This window comes from Camelus dromedarius, chromosome 11, assembly GCF_036321535.1.
Source record: "Camelus dromedarius isolate mCamDro1 chromosome 11, mCamDro1.pat, whole genome shotgun sequence".
Lineage (NCBI taxonomy): Eukaryota > Metazoa > Chordata > Mammalia > Artiodactyla > Camelidae > Camelus > Camelus dromedarius.
Window position 1 is genome coordinate 27447975 of NC_087446.1, and position 13354 is coordinate 27461328.

The following is a 13354-nucleotide window of genomic DNA, read 5'->3' on the forward strand; positions in this document are numbered from 1 at the left end:
TGCTTGGTTTTGAGTTTTACAAAAATGGAATAATTATGTCTATGTCCTTGTGGCTGACTTTTTTATTTTACATTATACTTTCTAAGTGTCATCTACAGCTATTATGTCTTCGAATATAACTTATCCTTCATAGTGTCTATCCTTTCTTCCTAAGACTCTGAAAAAGTACACATTAAACTATTTCATTCTGCTTTCCCCATTGTTCATGCCATTTAAAAATTATTTTTTATCTTCTTTTCTCTTTATGCAGAAGTCTGTGTGTCTCCTTTTTCTTCATCTTCCAATGTTATAATTCTTTCTTTGGCAGTACCTGATCTACTTTTTAACATTTACTGATTTTCTTATTTCAACAATTTTCCATTTTGAAATATTTATTTATTTTTTAAAATATGGCTTGTTATTTTTAGTATGTTATTTTAAAAACAAAATCTCATTTTTATTTTTGTAATATTTAATTCATAGTTTATAAACCACTTCTGATAATTTCAATATCTAAATGCTGCAGGGGCATAACTCTGTTCTTTATTACTTTTTGCAGACTCTCATTTATTTTATTTCCTTATGTGTTTGCATTTGTTATAATAAACCCAAATTTCACAAATCTCATTATTAGGCATTCTGGAAGCCTAAATTGAGGATATTATCATCCAAAGATGATTTTAAAATGCAAGTTGGTACAAGCTCTTTGGAAACAATATGGTGCTTCTTATGTAGTTAAACATCTGAAAGACTTGCTTACCTCCTTTCTTGTTTCCTTACAAGAAGCCATATAATGTTATAGACAGTTGGTGATCCATTTATGCCCTTTTGAGTTGTTGACTAAATGAAGAAATCTCAAGTTCCACTCTTGTCCATTCCATTGTCCTTAGAATCCTGATCAATATCAGTCTTATGGTGGACAGACTTTATGATGGCCACCTCCTGGTACACATGCCCCTGTATAATTCCCTCTCCTTGAGTATGTTGCTTCTTACTTTTTGTTTGTTTTGTTTTGTTTTGGGGGGAGGTAATTATATTTATTTATTTATTTTTAGAGGAGGTACTGGGGATTAAACCCAGGACTTCGTGCATGCTAAGCATGCTCTCTACCACTGAGCTATACCCTCCCTACTCCTTGAGTATGGACAGGACCAGTAAGTAACTTGCTTCCAACCAATAGGATATGGCAAAGGTAACTGGATGCCATTCCCATCATTATGTTACATTATATAAGAATCCATCATCTTAGCTGACTGGCTCTAAAATCTTGCCCTCCTTGCTGACTTTGAAGAAAGCAGCAGCTATGAGTTTTAAAACTGCAGAAAAATGAATTCTTTCAACAACATTAGTGAACTTGGAAACAAACTTTCTTTAGTAAGTTTCCAGATGAGAACGGGACCTTGTTTATAGCTTGATTGCAGCCTTGCAGAGGACTCAGCTAAACTAAGACTCCTGATCCACAGAAACTGTGAGATAGTAAATGTATTTTGCTTTAAGTCTCTAACTTTGTGGTAATGTGTAATGCAACATAAAAAAGAAACACAGACTGGTAGTACCATTTTCCTTCAGAGAAAGCCCTTCTTTTGCTGCCTTACTTTTCACTGCCTCCTGCCCTTGTTTCAGTTGTCATTTTTTTTTTTCTCTCAAAAGGGTAAGGGGGCTGGTAGTGTTTAAGATGGAGAACTTGAGAGGTGCTTAGACATTTTCTTTTATTTACTGTATACCTCAAAGTGCATGGAAGTTTTATTTTATCAAGGACCTGGTTGTCTAATAGAAGGATAGTCTTTTAGTATCTAGTCTGCCTTACTTTTTAAAGCAAAAGTCCTCAAATTCAATTCTTATCACTAAAGTGAGCAAAAAGGATGTGTTTTATGATTGATACATAGAGTCTAAAATGCATATCACGTTTTGTTGGAAGAAAAGTCTTTATTTGGAAGGATGTAGTTTTCAGATGAGAGATAGGTGTGTGGTAAGTTATACTGATTTTACATTTTTAATGCACTGACTTTATGTTGATTCAAGATTCAATGAGAGAAATGCAAAGAAAAAAGGAGGACATAAATTCAATTTTTAGCACTGTAGAAACAATATCTAATCAAATATTTCCTGAAAAGAACTAAAAAGATGTGTCCAGAATGACTGACAAAAGAATTCAGACCTTCTTCACAGATTCTCTGCATTTCTCTTTCCTGGGCCAGTGAACAGAGGGGAAAAACAAACAAAAACAACAAAAAAGCCTAATCCATTTTCTTTCTCCTCCTCTGCCTATCAGAAGCTAATGCCCACCTACTCTAGTAAGGAGAAGCTATCAATCAAGTTGAATGATTTTTGTGTAAGTTTGTCTATATGGATTTATTAAACAACCAGCAACCACCTACCAACAGTCCTTTAAAATCCACCCATGTATGTCAACTTCATTTATGAATTTTATTCTACCTAGATGGTGTTCTCTATGAAGGTAATACTAATATGATTGCTACTAAAATCATCATCTTTTTTCTTTTTAATCATGTGAATAACATTCAATGGTTTCCTTCTATGTGCCAGAAACTGTGTTAACTGATTGACATAAGTTGCCCCCAATTAGTCTCAAAATTAGCCTCATCAAAATTACTTATGATATAATTTTGAAGACAATTATTAAAATATTCATAGTAACATATGCTTTGCAAGTCAAATAGTACAAAAAGATTTAGTGATAAACAGCAGGCCCCTTTTATCACTTCTCCTTTTCCTCAACATTCCACATTGCAGAGGCAAAATCTTTATTTTTATCTATTTTATCTGATATTTAACTCTATGTTTTAAAATAACATACTTAGCAGTCTGTTTATTGCCTTTAAAAATTATATTCTGATTTCCTTCTGTGATGAAAGTTGCTTTCCCTTTAAAACCAGGAATAAGACAAGCTTGTTCTGTCTCACCACTTCTATTCAGCGCTGTACTAGAATGCAATAACACAAGAAAAAGAAATAAAAGGTATACAGATTGGGAAGGCTGAAATAAAACTATTATTTGTTTGATGATGACATAGTTAAATATGCATAAGTCTTAGAGTTGACAAAAAAAAAAAAAAAAAACCCTGGAACTAATAAGTTATTATAGCAGATTTGTGCATTCAAGGTTAATATATAAAAGTCAATTGCTTTCTTATATACCAGCAACAGAAAATTAGAATCTGAAATTTAAAACACAGCACCATTCATATTAGCATTAAAAATGAAATATTTAGACATAAATCTAACAAAAATTGTATACGATCTACATATGAGAAAAACTATAAAACTGATGAAAGAAGTCAAAGATCAAAATAAATGGAGAGATATTCCATGTTCATGAATAAGAGGACTCAATATTATTAAGATGTCTGCTCTCAATTTGATCTACAGGTTCAATGCAATTCCAGTCAAATGCCAGCATGTTATTTTGAGTATATCAACAGAATGATTATAAAATTTATTTGAAAAGATAAGAGACTCAGGATAGCCAACGCAATACTAAACAAACACAAAATTGGAGGAATGATATCACTTAATTTACAGACTTGCTGTAAAGCTACAGTAATCAAGACAGCACGGCAATAGAGAAGGAATGAACAAATAGATCAACAGAAAAGAAAGGAGAGAACAGAAATAGACCCACACAAATATAGTCAACTGATTTTTGACAAAGGAACAAAGCAATTAAATGAAGAAAAGATAATCTTTTCAACAAATGGCATTGGGACAAATGGATACATACATACACATCCACACAAGAATCTAGACAGAGACTTTACATCTTCCACAAAAATTAAATCAAAGTGAATCAGAGACCTAAATGAAAAACACAAACTATAAAACTTCTAGAACACAGTAGGAGAAAATCTAAGTAAACTTGAGTTTTTACATACAACACCATAAGCATAATCCCTGAGGGGGGAAAGAAGATATTAGTCTTCACTGAAATTAAAAACTTCTGCTCTATAAAAAACATCATTTAGAAAATTTAAATACAAGCAACTGACTGGGAGAAAATATCTGATAAAGAATTTGCTTCTAAAATAAGCAAAGAACTCTTAAAACTCAACAATAAGAACACAAACAATACAATTTAAGAATGGGGAAAAGATGTGAGGAGACATTTCATCGAAGAAGATATACAGATAGCAACTAAGTATATAAAAAGATGCACAACATCATATGTCATAAGGGAATTGAAAATTAAAACAGCAATTAGATATGACTACTCATTTATTAGAATGATGAAAACCTAGAATATAACAATAGTCAATGTTGGTAAGGATGCAGAATAACAGGAGGTCTCATCATTGCCGGTGGGAATGCAAATGGTCCAGCCACTTTGGAAGATAGTTTGGCAGTTTCTTACAAAGCTAAACATAATCCTACCATATGATACAGCATCGTTCTTCTAGGTATTTATCCAAATGAGTTGAAAGCTTATGTCCATACAGGAATCTGCACACAAATGTTTATAGCAGTTTTACTCGTAATTATGCCAAACTAGAAGCAACCAAAATGTCATTTCATAGGTAAATGGATGAAGAAACTGTGGTACATGCCTACAAGGAAATATTAATCAGTGGTAAAAATAAATGAGCTACTGAGCAATGAAAAGACATGGAGGAAATTTAAATACATATTTCCAAGTGAAATAAGTCAGTGTGAAAAGTCTAACTATTGTACGATGCCAACTATTTGACATTCTGAAAAAAGACAAAAATCTAAAGACAGTATAAAGAGAAGTGGTGGTCTGAGGTTTGGGAACCTCTGAGATGAAGAAGTGAAATACAGGGGAATTTTAGGACAGGTAAACTATTTCTGTATGATATTATAATGGCAGATACATGACATTATGCATTTTACCCTCTTCCTTCATCCATCGGACTGTATAACACAGTGTAAGCCTTAACATCAACTATGGACTGTAGTTAATAATTATTGGTCCATTAATTATAATACACATACTATACTAATGCAAGATATGAATAATAGAGGAAGCTGTATGTGTGTGGGAGGGATTCTTGAGGATTCTGTACTTTAAGCTAAATTTTTTTCAATATAGAACAGTTCTAAAAATAATTAAAAGAGCTTTCACATTATATTCTGACTTCCAACTACGAATAAGGTTGTATTAGTTTTCAAATACTGCCTTGCCTCCTCTCTCTATATTTCTTCTTAATTTTTGTTGAATCACCACTCAATGTAGAGATGATTATAATGATGCAAATATCATTAACAACTGAGCAGTGCAGAATACTATGATTACATTTTGTTTCTTGTACATCTATTCAATTTTTCCCCATAGTTTTTAATTGTTCTCCAACAAGAACTGAAAAATGCCTCTTATTAAGATCAAACACCTCAGTTAGTTTAACAGTTCACATTTTTCTTGAATCCATATTTCTTGGAGCCCTCTGTCCTCCTGCTCCAATCTGTATTGATTTCTTTCTAGACATTTTGCTTGGTTGTTTTTCTCTTGAAACTTCCTTTATCATCCTCAGAATTCTCTTACTTCACTGCTTTCTTGAGTCCCCTATTTTCTGAATCTCAAATATTTCTCCTCGTGGTTTTGTATTGTGTCAACTTAGACAAACTGGAATTACATTTCCCAGAATGCCCCACTTGATATGGTCCTAGGTTAGCACTGGCTGCTTGAGTCATTTTGCTCAAAGTTTGGAAGATGGAAGTGAAACAGGGGCCATATATTTTACTCTTGGAAGGTTGGTACAGGACACTCACTGTACTGAGTAGAATGTAATAATCTAATTTCCCTTAAAAAGACTTTTACCCTCTCCTCTTATTTTTAGCACCTTTCCTCACCTACACTTTCAGAGCTGCAAGCCACTCTATACCCTAAATTTGTCTTCAGCCTCTCTGTGGTCTTGTGGTACAAATTAACTTTCTTCTTAGGGGCTTCTTCTATTTAAGTTCCATAAGGGCACAATTCTTGCCTTTTGAATTTGCTGCTCTATTGCTTCTCCCTAGAGCAGGGCCTGGCACATAGTAGGGGCATAATAAATATTTGGTAAATGATAAATGCAAGTACTTAGTTTCAGCTTTTGTCTCTCTGCTAAGTCAGTTACTAGTTCAATCTTCTAAATTTTTATTACCAACTTTCTTCTATTTTCTCCTGTCCCATTCTTTTTGATTAAGTGGGAAGCAATGCGCCCTTTGAAAATATTTTATTTATATTTACTCGTGCTCTTGTATTAGTGGAGTTTTAGGACAGAGTGGAATAAATATGCATTTTCATTTTACCATGCTTACTGGAATATCAAGCATTATTTTCAACTATTTTAATAGTTTTAAAGATGCTTTTGTTTTGATTATTGAATTCTTCCAGTAAAATTGTGAAGCCTAGAGATGGGAACATTTGTATTTTGTTTTGAGAATTTTGTGGCTTCTCCAACTTCTACTCTCATCCATTATGCTGTTATGTCTAGCATTATTTTTTTAAATTCAGTAGCAGCAGTTATCTGACCAGTTATAATTTTTCCATGAGGTAAGTACACTAGACTCAGGAACTCTTGGGCTTTCTCTTTTCCCTGAACTTTAAATAAATTATGACACATTTATTTTACAGTAGAATTAGGTGCCAGGAAAGATAAAAAAAAAATCTATCTTCCATTTCTCGGTTAAAGGCTGATCCTTCCAGCAGTATTTGTGTAATGACTCACTCATTATTGATTAAGGGTCTAGAAAGTCTGGGGAATTTTGCATTTTGAGAACTTGGGAGTAATTTATGATAACAAGCTATAACAGGAAGAGAGTTTTTCTGTATGTTTGTTGCTAAATGCAGCTGTCAAACTCAGATGCCAAGAGGTATAAATGTAAAGAATTTTGTCATAATGCCTAGTGTTTCCTTAAGTAAAATAACTCAGTTGCATAGCATTGTATAGCTTAATGGCCTTTGGCTTGTTTTCTCTTGACTCTTTACAAATGTGAAAATTATAAAATCTTATGTATTCAAGACTAGCTCTGAATCTGTTATTGGCACTGAAGATAGATGGCTTTCATCTCAGATTCATTTTTCAGTTTGTTAAGCATTTCACCAACACTATAAAGCTGCTACCCACCTGTCAAAAATAAAATTTTATAGATTGACATCTTTGGATGTGCTACCTCTGATGACAGAGGATTGCTAAATTTCTAGCATTGCCTCCGTCTTCCAAAAACAGTAACAGAATTATTGTCCTAAGAAGAGATAAAAATTGTGTTACTTCAGTTTGAAATCTAAGTATTCTGGTGAATTCAATAAAGTATTTATTAAGCAAAGACATAAGTGTTGTGGTAGAAAGCACCTGCCTACAGAGTCACACGCAGGGGTGAAAATAAAAATATTCAGCAATTAGATGCACAAGTCATACAATCAGAAAAGAAATGGCCAAAATACTACCGTACCCCTGCTGTCCCAGGCATTCCTATTCCTTTCTAGCTGGTGAGAAAGTCCCCTGGGCCCTAAGAGAAGGGCCAGGGGCATACAGGGGACACAAAGCAGTGGCTATTTACCAACCATTACAGAAATTGTTCACTAGTATTGATGTACTGGTGCCTTCTGGCCTTAGTCATATTAAATTTGTATTTCTCTTATGGCAACTACAGTGTGATCCAAGGACAGTTCCTTAACCTCTCTGAGCTGAGTTTCTTAATCTGTTTTAACAGGCTAATGTGACTGGGTCGTTGTTTCCATGTGTCATTTTATGACTCCTGTCCAGATTTTCCAGGTGTATCTTGGGCGGACAAAGACTCCCTGAACCTGTGTTCTCTGGGAAGGAAGGCCCTATGGTGGAAATTATACACTACAGAACTGGACAATTAAGGGAGCTGCAACTCGACCACGGACAGAATGCTGTTTACGCAGTCAAGACGTCACTTCTACAACTATCTGCTGCAGAGTCTCACTGCCATTGCTAAGTTTGGGAAGGCTCCTCTGTCAAACTTCTTAGCCACTGATAACGTTACTATGATATGACATCTCTGCTATAATCTGCACCTTAAAAATGCATGCCTTGCCTTCTGAATCAAATAACTCGGTTCTGAATTCAGTTCAAATCTTGCACTAGTTCATCTGAATGTATAAAGTTAAATCCCATTTAGAGTAATGGCTACAAGGGAGTCAAGAAAATTTTTTGCTTTCTAGTCTCTGCAATACAAGAAGGCAGCCAAAAGGCATAAGTGAATTTTGAAAAACCCACTCACAGTATCTGTCATACAAACCTAGGTCTTTTTGCCCCAAAAGCTCATATTAATACATCATCTTAAAAGCCATTTCTACCTTAAAGATCCTATGGTTAATTACAAAGTATCTAAATTCAGATTTGCATAATAATGTTGCCCAAAGTTTTCAAAAACACTCGCTATGTTTATGCTGACAATTCATAGATTGTAAATTCCTTTAACAGATAAAGAATACAAAAATAATAGTTTTTTTTTAAGTTGCCCCAAGACACAGAGCTAGGATTTGTATCTCTGTCTTTGAATCCAAATGACTTATTGTTAAGGTATCAAAATATGTGAATTTTATTTACCAAAGCCTTAGTTTATCTACCATTTCAATAATGGATGATTTAGTATTAACTTTAGTTAGTGTGGAAACTTCCTTTCAAGTGATTTTGTCTGTGATAGCTTTGAAATAAATTGGTGGGCTATGTACTCTCGTAAAGATAATGAGCTATATACACAGTCTTGAATGAATAATAATAATAATTATTTTTTGTATTTATTAACCATTGAATTCACCTTCCTGTATATGAAAAGGCCAAAGCTACAAAAATGAATCTCAAGTTACTTTTTCACTCATTTATCCAGGATTCGACAACTATGTAAATATTGAACCTCTCTTCCATAAACATAAATTGCCAAAATTTTCTGCTAAATGAATTTTGTTCTTTATTGATATACTATAAGCCATAATCAATAGGAGCCATATCTCAACTGAACTGTGGGGACTTTGTAATATTAATTGTAGTTACTAATGTATTCAATTTATAGATTTGATTAAAATTATGATATGAAATTTTTATTTTATATTTTAAACATATTTTTACATATCTAATAATCTTCCTGCTTTTAACATAGAGCACTAGAAAATCCAGGACAGGAAAGACTACAGAAAAGGGAATAGAAAACATGATCTCTAGAAATATTAATCTTATCAATCAAGAAATGATTTTGGAATCATTTGCATAAAGTCATGTCCTAGAATTGATGACATGTTCCTTCTAAAGGAAACAGTAATGAAGTTCAAAATTTCTTGAGAATTGTAAAGGAGGGTTATTAAGCAATCACAATTTTCAAACCCAGGATATTCCTCAGTGGCACAATGGGAGTGGGCAGCTGTGTTACTGAAGTGGGGGAGTAGGAGGGCTGTGTTACTGAAAAGAGTCGTGAGCTTTTACTTGTGTGTGCTTGTGTGTGAGTGTAAAATAATCATAAGAACAAAATCACTGAATGGACAGGAAAAGTAGCTCTTTGACCTGCTCTCTCCTGGGTCTCTCTTTGTTATTGTTTTACATTATGTTGTACTTTTCCTATCATTCCAGATAAGTCACAGCTAATTTAAAACAACCCCAGAACTGGCCCTATTCATACTCCACGTTTCTCAGATTCTTTTACAACTAGTCTAACATACATCATTTTCAGTGACTTTAAGCAAATAGCTTTATTTGCAAGAATGAGGTAAATTATAAACCAATTTGTATGTTATATATAATTTATGAAATCATGTAAGAATTATGAAAAGGATTTATAGGCATGAAATTATGGAAATAAGGAGAAAACAATTGTCCTTTAAGTTCCTCCATCACTGAGGGAATCTGAATGATGAGGTTGAAAGCTCAGATAGGAGAATAGTTTAGCTCTCTATGAATTAAGCCCCATGTGTGCTTCTAGGCTATAAATTAATGGAATGAATCCAGAAATGAAATGATAGTTCATTCCCATGCAATTACAACAAAAAGGAAAAAGCTAATCTTAGACCAATTGAAAAGCTTTCTTCCCCTTGTCAACAACATTCATAGCAAAAAGCATTTTTTGTTAATTCTAGTGGGCTGATAGCGGTAACAATGGAAGGCATTTTTTCCCAGTAAACCTGATTGACTGTTAGATTATTTTTATACTATTGTCTTCCTGTTTTGATGTTCTTGAAAGCCCAGTTTTCTTCAGACTGTTGATAATTGTTCCTTAGAATGAATTCGTACATGCCATGTTCTCACACTGCTCTTTTGTGAGGAATATATAGTCTTATCTGACCTCCATCAGAATGCCAAATGCCTTGAGTTTTTCTCAAGACTGAGAACAGTAGAGAGAATGTTTGCTTTTTGATTTATGTGTATGACTTAAAAGCTAGCATCACAATCAGGAAAGCAGATTAGTAAAGTATTGTCATGCTTTGTAAAAAGTTGAAAAGGGCTTCAAGGAAAAATCATGCTATACACGTACATAATCTTTTTTTTCCCTCTTCCTCTGAGCCATGTCCATTTAAACCACTGACTCCAGAAAATGCATTGCTTAATCTTTTAATTCTCTGAACAATACTAGTTTTTCTGTTTTTATAAAGTGTACAGAAAAAACCAATTATCCATTACCTCTAGCTATACCTCGTTTGAACTTATTTGATAAATTAATTGAGTATGGGTATTGAACCCTATGCTTCTCAATTTTTATGTCGATAACAGACCAGACCAGAAAGACATGGGGTATGGTTGATGAGAGCCTAAGTTAAGGGTCAGAGTCTTTATAGTGTTTCATGTACCCATATAACAAAGCCGTGTATGCTAAGACCAGACAGAACTCCTAGTAATAATGAGACATCAATAGAAATCCAATCATGTTTTCTGAGTCTCAATTTGTTTTTCCTTAGAAGAGAGGGTTTTGAAATGCAAAAAGCAAGTACCTTTCAACATGTGGCCAGCTTTTCACATAATACTCTAAAATTCACTTTGATTTTTATTGCTGTTCCTTTACACACCAACAGCCTATAAAGAGTCCATGATTTTGCTATGTTTGTGCAGTTGGGTCAAAGGTATTGCAATTGCCTGCAGGAGGAACAAACAGGAGGAAAGAATTAATTCAAATCATGTTACTGTGTGAAATAAGGCATATTCCTTATCATACCTCAGCTAAGGTGTTTGAGCAGTTAGGCTACACAAATGAGCGGGTTCTCACTTTGGTCTGCCTTATAAGGAAAATCTAAATCTTCACCATCACTCATTCCTGGATCTGGTTTTATAGCTCACTTCCAGCACTTTCTAAATCTAATTCAAGATACAAAGTAGGATGTTTATGTGTGTGTGTGTGTGCATGTGCGCATGCATGCACAAATACATGGTGTATTATATATATGTATACACATACACACACATTTTTAAAAAATCACACACTGCTGGACACTTTTCAAGAACACAGCAAATTAAGCCGTTTGGTAAGTCATTGTTTTCACATGTAGGATTCTTCTACACGTAGAGATATATAAAAATTCCAAACTGAAGACCATCAACCTCATATCTGTAAGTTAGGCTTTGAAATAAATCACTAAAACAGATCTCTTAGTAACCACTGCCTGGATCTCATTCCTCCATTTTCTCCTGATAGGTAATTCCACATTATCCTTTGAGTATATTTCAAGGTTATGAGTTAAATCCAATGTTGGATTCTATCCCCTAATTAAATTTGCTCTTCATGACTCAACAAATTAATACTTTGGAGACTGATTTTTGGATATTCATTTTCTTCACAGAAACAAAATACACCAGATAGTTGATGTGTAAAGAAACCTGTTAATATTTAATACATGGTTCTTGCACTAAAGTTTTAACTCTGTTTATACATTAGTTGTGGTTGACAGTAATCACTTATCGCCAACCTGAGCTGCTGCAATTGAGTTGGATTCATTTTGTGATGATACAATGATGAGTTTCACAGTAGTAAGATAGGAAAGTGAGGACCTGGAACTAGCTGTTGGGCTTGGGGCAGAGAGTCCCATTTGCAATAAGAAATAGTATTTGATGGGTTTGGTGACAATAAAGGCAAAGGTATTGATTGGCAAAGCTATCTGAAATATATAGCAGTAATGCAGATAGAGTGTGAGAGCATGAGAAAGAAATTAGAACTTCCAGGTGTATGAGGAGAAGCTGATTAGCAACTGTAAGTCCATTGTCACCTCCTAGAGAAATGGGGAACTAGGCAGATACCTCAGACAGAGATTGATGCATCAAGGGAAAGACAGGGATAGAGTTAACTCATGAAGCATGAAGCAGAGAACATGATCTTGGGAAGAAAGTGAAAATTCCCAACGTAATTGGGACTGAGGATTAGGGTCAGGCCAAGCTAGCTGGGACAACAGTTTGCTGCTAGTTGCCCACATGGTGAACCATAACTGATTGAGTCTTCTTGCCTGGCATTGCCTTTGATAGGAACTAGTGAAGTTCAAAACTAAAACAAGAATGGAAAGGTTCCAGCTGAGAGGAAAAAAGAAAATCAGAGGATAGGGATTAGGTGGGACCTAACGATACAAGACAACACCAGCATACATACATTTAACTTACAGAAATAAATTGCTTTGCTCACCTAAAAATTGCATGGGAAATCCTCTTTCATTTGTAATTTTTTTTTTTTTGCTCTCAGTAACCTAATGAAAGAGGATGCAAAAGAGAAATAAACAAGCTACTTAAGAACTTTTTCAAAGACAAATTTGACTACTTGTGATTTTTGCTTCACATGCTTTTCTTGAACGCAAACTATGTAATAAGTGGCTTCACTCTAGTTTCTTAATATAAAAGAAGAATCAGGAAAAGAGTTTCTTTGGTTGCTGGAGGATGCTGCTTCAGGAAAACTAGAGAAACAAAGAATCCTTAGTAGATGGTCTTGGAACCAAGAAGTTATATAACTATTTGTCTTTTCAGCAAATACTAATTGAACACCAAATATGTGCCATGGGAACTGGGAACACAAAGAAGCTGCCTGTCTTGAGAAAAGACTAGTGGAATGAAAAGCTGTGTAACTAGATAATTGCAAGACAAAATCATAAAGGCTGCAATAGAGGCGTTAACAACATACAGAGGGAGTTATAGGAGGTAATGGCTACTTCTATCTGTGGTACAGAAGGCATCAGGCTAGTAATTGCTTGAGTTCATTGGGATAAGGAAGAGACAGGCATTATTGACAATAAAAGTACCATTCATTTGCAGAGCAAATTAAAGTTTTCCAGGCATTTTCAATACATCATCTGTCAAATAGAGTCCATTAATGAGGTACTGTCCCTATTTTACAGATAAGGAAACTGGCTCTGAGCAGAAAAGCAAGGTACCCAGGCCACCGAAGAAGGCAAGTGGGAGGGGCTGGGTCTCATAATCACTAAAGAGCCTCCTAGTATG